Raw genomic sequence first — 14,686 nt, 5'->3', positions numbered from 1 at the left:
AGATGTAAAAACAATTTTTAATATTTGTTTTTTTAAATTTTGAGTTTCAAATTCCCCCTCATTGAGAAGGCAAGCAATTTTATACAGATTATACAGGTGTAGTCATGGAAAACATGTCCTTATTAGCCATGTTACAAAAGAAAATATAGACCAAAAAACAAAGGAAAACAAAATAAGAAAAATAAAGTTAAAAAAAAATTATGATTTGATCTGCATTCAGCCTCCATCAGTTCTTTCTCTGGAGGTGGACATTATAAGTCCTTTGGAATTGTCTTGGATCACTGTATTGCTGATAATGGCTAAGTCGTTCTCAGATGATCATTGTACAATGTTATTGTTACTGTGTATGCTGTTCTGGTTTTGCTTACTTCACTTTGTATCATTTGGTGATGGTGAGAGAGAGGAGTCAAAGATGACAGCTAAGTTCCAAACCTGGAGGGCTGGGAGAATGAATGGTGGTATTCTCAGCTGTAACAGGGAACTTAGGAAGAGGGGAAAGTTTTGGGGAAAAGAAAATTCATTCAGTTTTGGACATGCTGAGTTTAAGATATCTATGGGACAGTTTGAGATGTGCAGTAGGTAGCTGGAGATCCAAGACTGAAGGTCAGCAGAGAAATTAAGGCTAGGTAAGTAGATTTGAGAACATCTACCCAGAGATGATCACTGAATCCATGAGAGTTGATAAGATCACTAAGTGAAATAGTATAGAGGGATAAGAGGGCCCAGGGCAGAGCCTTGGGTTAGCAGATGTGACCACGATAAAAATCCAGCAAAGGAGACTGAGGATGAGTGGTCAAGTAGGTAGGAGCACCAAGAAAGGGTAGTAGAAAACCAAGAGAGGAGTGTATCGAGAAGAGGTTGATTCACAGTATCAAAGGCTGCAGAGAGGTCAAGAAGGATGAGGATTGAGAAAAGGCCAATAGATTTGGAATTTAAGAGTAATTTTGGAGAAAGCAGTTTCAGGTGAATGATGATGCTGGAAGTCAGACTGTAGCAGAGTTAAGAAGAGAGTGAGAAGAAAAGAAGTGGAAAAACTAATTGCAGACAGCCTTCTCAAGTTCAGACACAAAAGAGAGGAAATACTGGACAACAGTTAACAAGTATGGAAGGATCAAGTGATGGTTTTTTGAGGCTGGGTGAGACACGGGCCTGTTTGTAGATAGTAGGGAAACACATAGTAGAGTGGAAGAGATCAAAGATTAGCGAGAGAGAAGAAATAACAGAGGGAGCAATCTGCTGGAGAAGAAAGGAAAGAATGAAGGCATGCCAAATGGTTTTCCTTGGGAAGAAGGGTCATTTCTTCATGTGAGATAGAGCAGAAGAAGGAGATAGAGCAGAGGGCATCTTAGTGACGTGAGATGAAGACAATGGAAGAAGAGACTTCTTTTCAGATGGCCTCATTTTTGTCAGTGAAATATGAGGCAAGGTTCTCAGTTGTGAGGATGGGATGTGGGGGAGTCATGGTAGGTCTGAGAAGAAGTCTGTGAATGGATTAGGGAGGTGTAAAAGGACTGCTTTGATGCAGTGAGGTCCAAGTTGAGATTATAAAACATAAATATGCAGTAGATGCAGCACAGTTTTGTGATTTTCTTCAGCTTCATTCAGTAGGATTTGAATGGGGCAAAGGCAGTAGAGGGGGAAAGGAATAAGCATTTATTAAGCAGCTACTATGTGCCAGGCTAAGTCTTTTACAAATATTATCTCATTTAATATTCAATGGTAGGTGCCATTATTATCTCTATTTTACAGTAGAGAAAACTGAGGCACACAGCAGTTAAATGACTTGCCCACAATCACTCAACTAATAAATATCTGAGGCAAGACTTGAATCCAGGTTTCCTGACATAGGCCCTTCATTCTGTTAGTTGTTGTCCTTTGTGCTCAAAGAGGACCAAAATGACATCACTATGTTGGGATCAAAGTATAGTGTGTCTGACTTTGGGTGATCAGACCAATATGAGCTCAGAAGGTTCTAGCACAGGTTGGGCACTGGAGTTTATTGATTTGGGGGGGGGGGGAAGACCACTTCAGGAAGATCAATTTGACAACTAAGTGGAAGATACATTGCAGTGGGGAGAGATGAGGCAGGGAGATCATTTGAAAGGCTACTGCAATAGTGAGAGGGGGTTCTGTGCAAGATGGTAGCAGTTTCAAGAGGAGAGAAGGGGGAGGTAGAATTGACAGGACTTGGCAGTCAGTTGGTAGTCCTCTCCTCCCCTTTCCTCCATAAATATTTAAAGCTGTCTGTCTAGTGAAACCACTCCATTTTACAGATTAGAAATCTGAGGCTTAGAGAGATGAGATGACTTATCTAACACAACACAAGCTTAAGTTCCTCTGATTTCACATCCAGTGCTTCTGCCGAAATGATTTTGTATGTATTTAACCTGAGCAGAATATGGCTAGCCGGTAGGAGAATGTAAGGTCCTTGAAGGTAGGGAATGCTTTGTTTTTGTCTTTGTTCTACAAGCACCTAGCTTATGGGGGAAATGCTTACTAATTTAACAATGAAAAGAATTTAAACAATCTTGTTTCTGATTCTCCATATCCTATAGAATGTATCTTCTTAAGAAATATTCATTTAGGATACTCTATTTCCCATTATTCCTCTCTGTAGTCCTTCCTCAATCTCTCCTCATACCTTCCCTTCTTCCTCTGGCAAATATCCTGACTCCTTTTCAGGAACTTTTCTCCTATTCAATAAGCTTTGTCATGAAAAAAATAAAATATAAAACTTCAGCAAACTGTTCCTTTCATCTCATGCATCTAGATGAACAGCTTATTTCTATTTAATTTTTATTGGCAACTTTCCTTCGGCTTATATTTTCTCTACATGTGGGCAGAGACTCTGATTTAATATCATCATAAATCTCTTATACTGTATTACAAATGGTGGACATAATGATAACAGAATGTATAAAATCCTCGGCCAATAATTAAACAGTAGGACGTTTTTAAAATATGTGTAGGAACAGCTAGGTGGTGTACTAGATAAGAGCAGTAGGTCTGGAGTCAGGAAGACCCAAGTTCAAATCTGGCTTCAGACACTTACTAGCTGTGTGATGCTGGGCAAATCACGTACTCTCTGTTTGCCTCAGTTTCCCCATCTCTAAAATGGGGATAATAATAGCTCCTACTTCTCAGCATTGTTGTGTGAGGATCAAGTGAGATGATAATTATAAAGTGCTTAGCACAGTGCCTGGCACATAGTAAATGCTATAGAAATGTTAGTTGTTATTATTATTATTATTATTATTACTATTATGTGTTTTAACAGCTGCTATGACTACTAACATTTACATTGGGCTACTCTGCAAAGCAATAATGCCACAGTTCTATTTAGATTTCAGAATCACAAAGCCCTGTTAGTTTTTCATCTACAAATCACAATAGGCATGTTTTTAATCAACAAAGATTTATCTGACCAGCTAGGTTATGCAAACACCACTCTTCTTGGTGCTGTCAGGGTACAAAGAAGGATGAAAAGGAGAGGCTTATAATCCACTCAGTAGTACAAAAGAAAATACATAAAGAGCTAAGTAATATCAAAGTGAGAATATCCAACACTAAGTTCCCAATAACAGGGCTAAGCAACAGAAAAGCCCTCCCGATCTGTGCAGTGCCTGACAACTGGTAAACAATTTACAGATAGCTGCTCAAATAGTTGAAAACAGGCTATGGAGAGAGACTTGGCTGCCCTCTAGTGGCCTCAATAAGTCATAGGATTTAGGGGTGGAAGGAACTGTTCATCAATCCTCCTCATTTTGGATAAGGAAACTAAGGTGGTGGTGAAGTGACTTGCCTAGAGTCACATGGCCACTTCGTATTTAAAGAGATATTTGAATTCAGGTCTTTCTGATTCCAAGTCTGTTGCATTATCCACTACTCCATGCTGCTACTCCAAGTTCTCATATAAAAATGATTCTTAGAATGTTCAAGTTCATTTTCAGAAAACTGAATAAAGGATAATGGAATCAGAGTTTGCAGAGCTGGAAGAACCTCAGAGGCCATCTAATTTCACCTTTTTTATTTTACAGATGAGGAAACTGAGGCTCAGGGAGACTGGGATTTGCTCAAAGTCATACAAGTATTAAGTAAGTAAAGTAAATCAACCCAGATCTGACTCCACCCTGTGTGCTCTTTCCAATATCCCATACCACTTCCATTGTTGGAAGTCACACAGGGATTAATTAGCAAAGCCAAGATTCAAACCCAAGTCCTCTGACTTCAAATCTTGTGTTCTTCCCTTTGTCAAACCCAGACTCTATTATCTAGTCGAGTTGTTGTGCCTGAAATGCTGTTTTTTTTTTTAAAGCAGAATTTCTGAGGCCAGAAATGTGAGATTATAGGGGTGGAACATGATATAACCTTAAAAAGATACGTGACTGGGGACAGCTAGGTGGCCCAATAGAGTTCTGCCCTTGGAGTCAGGAGGACCTGAGTTCAAATCTGGTCTCAGACACATGACACTTAGTAGCTGTATGACCCTGGCCAAGTCACTTAACCCCGATTGCCTCACCCCCCCCAAAGTGTGATTAACCATAGTGTGAGGAGATAGGCAGAATTCCACAGTCCCCAGAACAGCAAATGTCTCCACACAATCACACCCACCCTTCACCATTATAGCCCAATACCACCTCCCCCACTCCAAGTATACAACCTTTCCCTTCTAAGACTGAAGGCAGCCCTGCAATCCAGGTTTAATTAATTTAACCCCTAATGGGACACCTACAGCTATACAGCTCTGATAGTACTATTGGGAAATTCCATCTCCTGTCCCCACCAGCATACCCATTAAGGGAAAAAAATATTGATAGGGCACCTAATTGGAAAGTGAAGGATACATAAGTATAATACATATCTTATTCCTTCAAGAAACTTATTCTAAAGTTTCAGAGATAAGTTTAGTACACATGAAACTATTAGTAAAAAAATGCAAGACAATGATCAAGGGCTACAACCACTGGTACAGACTGAAATTTTCCTTTCTGTACACTGTACAACTCGATGATATAACAGAAAAAGTACTAGTATTTGGGAAATCTGAATTCTAGTCCTGACACTACTTAATTACCTGTGCAACTCTGTTAAGTCAATTTATGTCTCTGAACCTCAGATTCTTCATCTGTTCCAAAAGGGGACTAGCTTATCACTGTGTCCTTAACAGTCACTACAGCTATGATCTCATAGAAGTGGACATTCCCTCCACCTGGGGGAGCTGAAAGCTATCCATGCCTTCCCATCTGGTGCAGTTCATCTTTCCATAAATCTTTCAGAGGGGATGGACTTACTGGTTGAAGTGAAGCTTGGTTCTCTGCCTTAGTGAGACTACATTTAGTCTCCAGTCATATACATCTGTAATGATGTATTTTACAGTATTTTTGCCTGTATTTATACAAAGTAGCCTATTTACACCCACTAAGCATTTTTCCATTGCCCTGTGGGTCACCAGTAATTTTGTTTTTTCAGAGACAGTAATGTTCTTTTCATGTCTTGAAATTGTATAGAAGCACTGAGAGAAGACTGATGTTGAAAAGATGGGCTTTTGTTCAAGAGAGCAGTTTGTGATTACCCAAAGTGCCATGTAATTCTTGAAATGCAATCTAGCCCACCTTTCTATTTAGTTCTGGGTCCAGAGCACTGTCCATATGTACTTGTTTACACAATAATCTCTTCTAGGTCTAAAATTCAATGATTCTGTGCTCATGGATTGCAAGGACCATTTTCATTAGTTCCCATGAACTGCTACTGCTGTGAAACCTGTCATGTTAACTCTCCATTGAATCATATTCTCTATTTCACATGTTAATAGATCTCACCTTGTGCTAAGGATAGCTCTTACATTAAACAAATCTGAACTGGTTTTTAATCATGTTTAGAGATTAGCTCCAAGGGCATGCACTGCCAACTAATTCTAGTTTTTGCAAAAAGTAGTCAAAATATAGCTGTTGACCCAACAGAAGCCCTTCCTAACTGACCTTGGGAGGAATCCAGCAAGCAACACAGTAAACAGCACTACTAGTAAATCCAGATAATCTCCAAAGTCCCCTCCAGCTCTAAATCCTATGATCCTATGTACTAAGCTCTGCCTATGTGCTCTATGCTAGTGTCGAGGCAATGTGGCATCGCAGGCAGAATGCTAGATGGACTTCAAATTAGGAAGATGCGGGTTTGAATCTCCTCCACCCCCATCCCTAGCATTCATTAACCTTGTAACCACAGGTTAAATCTGGGCCTCTGTTTTCTCAGCAAAATGGGTATAATATCTGTGGTACCTACCTCACAAGGATGTTGTGAGATTCAAATGAAATAGGTAAAGAACTTTACATACCTTACAAAAGTATTTAAATATCAGCTAGCCTTATGTAGGCCTTGCCAATAGGATACGGAGAATATATCAAAGGGAAAAAAAGGATGAAGAATGAACACAGATAAAAAAGACAGAAGAATATTACTAGGTAGCATATTAATACGTGCAACATACTATCAAGGTAATAAGGTAGGGTGAAAGAACTAGGCTTACAATTAGGAGATTCACTACTTAGTAGCAATGTGATCTTCAAAAAACTTTTTAAATTCATTTTGTTAAATATTTACCAATTACATGAAAAAAAATTTGTGAACATTCATTTTAAAAAATTTTGAGTTCCCAAAGTTTTAGAACTGAATGTTAAAAATTGTTTTTACATTCAACTGGGAAATAAGATATATAGGCAAAGGGGTATAGAAATCTATCCTGCCCTACAGGAAAATAGAAGGGGAAGGGGATAAGGAAATGGGGGTGGTGACAGAAGGGAGAACAGATTGAGGGAAGGTATTCAGAATACCCATCATCTTGGGGGAGGGGAGAGATGGGGAGAAAATTTGGAACTCAAAATCTTGTGGAAGTGAATGTTGAAAACTAAAAATAAGTTAATTTAAAAAAAGAAATAATGAGCAGGTGGATTTCAGAAAAATTTGTAAAGATTTACATAAACTTATGCTGAGTGAACCTGGAGAACATTATACACAGCGACAGCAACAGCAACACTGTACGATGATTGACTATAATAAACTTAGTTCTCATCAATGTAATGATCTAATGTAATAATAATTCCAAAAGACTCAATGCTATCTACATCTAGAGAAAGAACTATGCAGTCACAATGCAGATCAAAGCATACTATTTTTCTTTTTTGTTTGTTTTTTCTTCCTTGTGGTTTTCCCCTTTCATTTTGATTCTTCTTTTACAACATTACTGATGTAGAAATATGTTAATATTATTGTACATGTTTAGCCTATATCAGATTGCATGCTGTCTTGGGGACACGGAAAGGGAGGGAGGAGGAAAAATTTGAAACTCAAAATCTTATAAAAGTAAATGTTGAAAACTAAAAATACATTTAAAAAAAAGAAAAAATAAATAAAAATTTTGAGTTCCAAATTCTCTCCCTGCCTTCACCACTTGAGAAAACAAGCAGTATATTGGTTATAGATGTGAAGTCATGCAAAACATATTTTCAAATTAGCCACACTGCAAAAGAAAACACACACATACACACAAAACAAGATAATTAAATTAAGTTTAAAAAGCATACTTCAATCTGCACTCAGAGTTAATCAGTTCTCTTTCTGGAGGTAGGATTTTTTCATCATGGGTCCTTTGCAATTGTCTTGGATCATGGTCTTCATCAGAGTAGCTAAGTGTCTTACAAGTGATCATTGTTACAGTATGAGTAGCAATATAACCTTGGGTAAGTCAATACACCGCCTTGGTTTCCCAGTTAGTAAAACTGAGAAAATAATTCCTGTGCTTCCAATCTCACATTGTTGTGAGGCTCAAATCAATCAACCAATAATTTATTAAGATTCTACTATATGCCAGGAAAAGGCAGCTAGTTGATACAGTGGATAGACTGCTGGGCCTAGATTCTGGAAGACTCATTTTTCTGGAGTTCAAATCTGGCCTCAGATACTTATTAGCTGTCACCCTGGGCAAGTCACTTAACCCTGTTTGTCTCATTTTCCTCACCTGTAAAATGAGCTGAAGAAGGAAATGGCAAACTACTTCAGTATTTTTGCCAAGAAAACCCCAAATGGGGTCACAAAGACTTGGACGTGACTGAAAATGACTGAATAACAACATATATGCCAAGCACTGTGCTAAGTATTGGGGTACAAAAAGAGGCAAAAGACAGTCTTTGCTCTCAAGGAACTTACAATCTAATGGGGGAAAAAATATGCATACAAAAACACACAAAGCAAGCTATATACAGGATAAATAGGAGATAATTAAGGGAGGAAAAGCACTGGCATTAAGATGAGTTGGAAAAGGCTTCCTGCAGAAGATGGGATTTTAGTTAGGACTTAAAGGAAGTTAAGAAAGTCAGTAATCTGAATGAGGAGGGAGAGCATTTTAGGAATGAGAGACAGCCAGAGAGAAAGCTTGGAGCTGAGAGATGGATATCTTGTTTGTAAAACAGCCAGGAGTGGTTTGCTATTTCCTTCCAGCTCATTTTACAAATGAGGAAACTGAGGCAAACAGAGATTAAGCTATTTGCCCACCATCATACAGCTAGTAAGTATCTGACGCTAGATTTGAACTTGGGTCTTCCTGACTCCGGGCCTACTGCTCTATCTAGTACACCACCTAAATCAAATAGTATGTGCTGGGGAGTAAAGTGTAAAAGCTGGAAAAGTAGAAGGGGGTTAGTGTGTACAGGTGTTAAGGGAAGACTAGTACCTCTGGTGTAAGGGCTGCTTTCCACCTCTGGTGTCCGCTTGATTTATTCAACTCTCACCTATAGCTAAAAGAAGCTGTAGCATATGCAGCGGCCACACCCTGGTAAGCCATTTTGGCAGTCAGGGTAAGCCAGACTGAGGTTAACTGATGGTCCTCAAACTTGCTAGTGAGTTAGGGGGGTGTCTATCCCAAGCATGTGAAGACTTCCCCTGGTGAATGAATGGGTAGATGAGAACAATCTGTTCCAACGGTCCTGAAGGCAGCTGGTAATGCTTAGAGCTTAGTTAGACATCGAAGACGCTGAAGTCTTGACTGCATCCTGAGCCACTGCCAGTTATCTTGACTTTTGTCTTGCCACTGAACTCTGATGGAGAGAGTGACTCTGATGACTTCAAGCAACTGTCTCACTAAAATCCAATTTATTTGTGAGTCGAAACACTCACCCACACCTTTTACTATTTTCACCTCAAAGTCCTGTGGCGACAGGCAAGTGATAAAGTAGCATGGGTAGATACACTAGGAGTGGTAATCACAACCCTGCACACACAGCCCAGGCCATGGTGTCATATTCTCATTGGACTGACGCAGCAGTGGGATTCAGCAGCCTCCTGGGTTTCTGAGCAGTCTTTTTAAAGGACTGTATTGATTACCTCCTGGTATGAGGAAGGGGCTAGAAAAGGTGCTCTAAAAATGTCTGCTTCACCTAACCTAACCCTGGCTGGGTTACACATCAGGCATGGATCCTACCTTGTGGTAGAAACACACACACACAAATACAAAGACTTTTGCGAACATGATTCCACCCACCATTGGTACACATGTTTATGGACAATATGAAATCCAGCAGACCTTAAAAAGAACAGCTTCTGTTCTCTTTAGAGAGCAAAGCAAGTATCACATTCAAATAGAAGTCCTGAGTGAAACACGCTTACCAAAGTCTGAGCTGGACACACATTTTTCTGAAGTGGCTGCAGTAATGGGGAGTGCTATGAAGCTAGCGTAAGTTTTATGATCAAAACTAATCTAGTGGGGCAGCTAGGTGGTGCAATGCATAAAGCTCCGGTGTTGGAGTCACGAGGACCTGAGTTCAAATCCAACCTCAGACACTTGACACTTACCAGCTATGTGATCCTGGGCAGGTTACTTAACCCCAACTGCCACACACACACACACACACACACACACAGAGCAAAAAAACCCCCCCAAAACCTAATCTAGTCAACAAGCTTATATGCCTCCCAAAAGGAGTGAATGGCAGGTTCATGACAATGTGATTGCCACTTGCAGAAAAGTACCATGTCACTATCATCAGTGCCTATGCTCCCATCATGACAAACCCTGATGAGATCAAAGAAAAATTTTATGAAGACCTAGAGACCTTCATCATCAAAGTACCCAAATAGGACAAGCTTGTAATTCGGGGTGACTATCAAACATGGCAGAAAGTCCTTGAGAGGAATGGAGTCAGAAGCACCAACAGCAATGGTCACTTACTACTGAAGACTTGTGTGTCTCATGACCTCATCACCAACACTGTCTTCTGTTTTCCTAAATGCAGTAAAACTTTGGGGAGGCACCGTCGCAGCAAACATTGGTGTTTAACAGACTATGTCATTGTTAGAAAAGACTTATCCTTGACAAGCTAAACATTCACATTCAACAAAAGCAGCTGCCTCAAGGAAAGAAGACTAACAGAAGACTTAATGTCAACAGATTAGAGCACTTCTCCCTGTGTTAACAGTTTGTGGCTAACTTGAAGGGAAAGCTGAGCCAACACATGGTTAGTAACGGTGGAGCAGAAATGGTTCGGGTAGTTTTCAGCGATTCGGTGTACAGCACCACATTTACTCATCTGGGCCAGAACACTTACAAACATCAAGATTGGTTTGATGAAAATGATGGGGAAATTCAGCAGCTGCTAAACAAAAAATGAGAACTCTGTTTACCAGTAGGATAGTTCATCTGTCTCTAAGAAGGCTTTTACTCCATCAAAAGTTAAATACAAATAACAGATCTGCAGTTTCATGTATGATCATCCTTTTTTCTATTCAGCTATGTTATGGAAATGCTTGTTTTATTTCTTAAGTTCAGAAAAAAATAAACATTAAAAACTTTTTAGAAAAAGTAAAGAGCAAACAAAGCTTAGAGAGATGCAGGACTCTTGGCTCAGTAAGAAAGTAGATGAAATTCAGTTTTACTCTGATAGTAACAATCCAAAGTGCTTTTATGATGCCCTGAAGGCTATTTATGACCGATGGTATATCTCAACTACTTCGTGCTGATGGAGCCACCTTGATTAGGGAGAATGTCATGGTCCTGAGAAAAGAGTTGAATACTTCCTTGTGTTCTCAACAGACTGTCATCAATCAGCGCTGAAGCCACTGACAGTATAACTCAGGTTGAAGTCAATAGGTCTCTAGCCAAACTTCCAACTAAAGAAGAGCTTCTGAATGCCATTAGGCTCCTCTCCTGTGACAAAGCACCTGGTGCTGATTCTATTCCAGCTGAGATTTATAAGGCAGGAGGTCCGCTGCTCATACAAAAGCTGAACAAAATTTGTCGGGTTACATGGCAAGAAGAGGTTATCTCCCAGGAGTTCAAGGATGCCTCCACTGTCCATCTTTATAAAGGAAAAGGAAATAGATTGTCCTGTGACAATCACAGGGGAGTTTCTTAATCACTGCTGGCCAGATTCTTGTCAGAGTCCTCCTTTATGGGCTGATCCTTCACCTGCAAGATGGTCATCTACCCAAGAGTCAGTGTGGCTTCAGAAAGGGCCGAGGAACTGTCAATATGGTGTTTGCTTCCTGACAACTCCAGGAGAAATTCCAGGGACAGAACAGAAATCTGTGCACAATGTTCATTGATTTGACAAGCCTTCGATACTGTCAGTCATGAAGACTTTGTGGGAGATATGGTAAAATTTAGTCACCCAGAGAATCATCAGTATCGTACACCAGGTCCGTGACAGCTTACTTGCCCGGGTTCTGGATAATGGATGATGCTCTCATGCTTCCCCATCACCAATGGGGTGAAGCAGGGCTGTGTGTTTGCTCCCATGTTTTTTGGCATGATGTTTTTAGCCATGTTGTCAGACACTCTCAACGAGGATGAGTAAATTATTTAACTTGAAAAGGTTACAAACTAAGACTAAAGTGGAGGGAGAATTGGTGTGCAACTTTTTGTTCACAAATGATTGTGCATGCAATGCAGCCTCTGAAGCTGAGATGCAACAGAGGATGGATCAGTTCTCTGCCTCTTGTTCTAATTTTGGCCTGACAATTAACACCAAAAAAACAGAGGTTCTCCACCAGCCAGCACCACATCATCCATACGTGGAATCAATGGTTAATGTTCAACAAAGAACAACAAATAGAGAGATTCTGAATGCTGTGGATACCTTGGCAGTACACCTTCCAGGGATGTCTACATAGATGATAAGGTTGACACACATTACCAGAGCTAGCTCAGTGTTTAGGAGGCTCTGAAGGAAAGTGTAGGAGAGCAGAGGTATTAGACTGCCTACCAAACTGAAGGTCTACAGAGCCACTGTGCCGACCTCATACCTGTGAAACCTGAAAAGTATACCAGCAACATGCCAGGAAATGGAATTGCTTCCATTTGAACTGTCTTAGAAAGATTCTGAGGAATACTTAGCAAGATAAGGTACCAGACACTGATGTCCTTTCTCCAGCTGAATTGCCAAGCCTTCAAACTCTACCGCAGAGAGTGTAACTCTGATGGGCTGGCCACATTGTTTAAATACCAAATGTGTATTTGCCTAAAAGACTATTTTACAGAAAACTCACACACACAGCAAGTCCTCACATGGAGGTGATACAAGAACACTCTCAAAGACTCTTTCTGAATAACTTTGGTATTTATAATACATAGGAGACAATGGTGCAGGACCACCCAGCATGGCCTGCCCTCAACAAGGAAGATGCTATGCTCTATGAGCATATATACATATGAGATATTATCAGTTCAGGACTGCTGTTGTTTATCTTTTATTTTCAAAGAGGATCAATGACATCATAGGTGATAACTTGTGTTCAAAAAACGGATTTAAGTAAGGCATAACTGCACAAGGTCGTCAGCCTTATTCTCTCTTTCTGAGTCAACAAAGTCTAGTGGTAGCATTAAAAGTCAAGACGACTGATGATGGGCCAGGATGCAGTGGATGACCTTAGCATCTTCAATGTCTACCCAAGCTCTAAATGCTCCACAGCACCTGCTTCAGCCACCTTCATGGCTGTTGGAACAAACTGTTCTCATTCATCCATTCTGCCAAGGGAAGTCTTCAAATGCTTGGGGTAGACACTCCCCTAACTCATTAATGGGTTTGAAGCCTGTCACTTTCCCTCAACCTGGTTTAGTCCATCTGCTAATATGATTTACCAGAGTGTGGCTGCTGTGCATGCTACAGCTTCTTGGAGCCACAGGTGAGAGCTGAGTCAATCAGCTCCATACCAAAGGTGGATGAGCAGCTCTGAAGAGGGCTTGGCAAGCCCTTGCACCAGAGATGCTATTCCTCTCGAACACTCCATACACCTGGAAGGGGCCTCAGAGGTAATCAAATCTTAGGTCAAGAACCCCAAGGGGTCTGTAGATAGATTTCAGAGGGTCCTTAATTTTGGATGGGAAAACATTACATCTTCATTTCAATATAATTTTTTATACTTCTGTGTATTCTATGCATTTAAATATTCTGAGGACAGGTGTTCGGCAGACTCCCAAAGGCATCCCATGACACAAAAAAGGTTAAGAATCTCCATCTAGTGCAACTCCCTAATTTTACAGACAAAAATACTGAGGCCTAGAAAGTTTAAATGACTTTTCTAATGTCACACTGGTGGTTGGTAGCAGAGATGGATTTGAACTCTCAACTAATTAGTATAAAAATGAGCTACATTCAATTAACTCCCAGGTCCTGTCAATTCTGTCTCTGCTATATCTCTCCTTTTCACGCTATTCTTTCTGCTTCCACTGCCACCATTTTAGGTCATCTTTTCTTGCCTAGATCATTGGAAAAGTCTCTTAGTTACTATAACTGCCTTCAACTTATCCCAATCTCTAATTTATCCTTTATACTGAATAATTTTCCCAAGAGGAGGCAGCCTCAGTGTCGGGAAGACCTGGGTTCAAGTCTCACTTCTGCCACATACCTTCTGGTGACTCTTGTAAGACTCTTAAGTAGTACTGCAAATTCTCATTATGAGTTCCCTAACCCACAGAATTGAAAGCATGCACAAAACAATTTCCAAACTGCATTGCCCTAATCAAGTCACTTCTTTATTTTACAAACTTTTGTGAAATAAAATAAATATTTTACAAAATAAAATATAAACTAATGCTGTTATTCAAGATCTGCTACAAAGGTCCATCCTATCTCTTTAGCCTTATAATTCCATATCCAAATATTTAGAGCTCTAGTCACACTAAATTCCTTTCTGTTCTAGTTCTCATCATGTTCCATTCCACAATCATCTATTACTGTTGAAGTCTCTACTTTCTGTCAGAACCAAATCAGAGTCTATTTCTTTCATGTAGCTCTTCCTCATACTCACTCCTTGAAAAGCAATTGCCCCCTCTTCAAATTTCTCATATTTTTCCTGAACCTCTCCATCTGAACAATTTTTTAGTGATTCTCCCCATATTAAAGTTATTTACATTAGTGTCTTTTCTTCATGGTATTTATATTAAATGTCTTTTCTTCCCTTTCCCAAACTGATAACAGGGCCTTCCTTATATTGGAGTTAGGAAAGACCTTAGAAATAATCTAGTCCAACCTCTCAATTTACAAATGAAAAACCTAGGAAAGCAACTTGTTCAACATTCTACAGTTAGTACCAAGAGCATGGGAGGTCTTGATTCAGTGCCCACTAATCTAATCCAGTGCCTGAAACTACGTTGCAGGCAACTGGCATTTTTGTTGAATTGCATTCAAAACTATTATAATAA

General features: G+C 39.8%; 1 protein-coding gene across 9 annotated transcripts in view; it reads left to right on the top strand.

Annotated features, from left to right (window-relative positions):
* Window positions 1-14,686, top strand: part of PRCP (prolylcarboxypeptidase) — a 94,693-nt gene that overhangs the window by 401 nt on the left and 79,606 nt on the right. For 4 of the 9 annotated variants that reach the window (XM_078156948.1, XM_078156949.1, XM_078156942.1 and 1 more), the window contains exon 2: window positions 4,038-4,094. The exons of 3 other annotated variants lie outside the window; for them this stretch is intronic. The gene's annotated coding sequence lies outside the window, so the exon portion shown is untranslated. Of the gene's footprint in view, window positions 1-2,297; window positions 2,435-4,037; window positions 4,095-14,686 lie in introns of those variants that run through there. 2 more of the 9 variants (XM_078156944.1, XM_078156946.1) reach the window with 1 other exon arrangement.

This window comes from Phascolarctos cinereus, unplaced genomic scaffold (assembly GCF_003287225.1).
Source record: "Phascolarctos cinereus isolate Bilbo 61053 unplaced genomic scaffold, phaCin_HiC Scaffold_726;HRSCAF=1367, whole genome shotgun sequence".
Classification (NCBI taxonomy): Eukaryota; Metazoa; Chordata; class Mammalia; order Diprotodontia; family Phascolarctidae; genus Phascolarctos; species Phascolarctos cinereus.
Note: the sequence above shows the minus strand (reverse complement) of the source record. Positions and strands in the feature narration are given on the sequence as shown.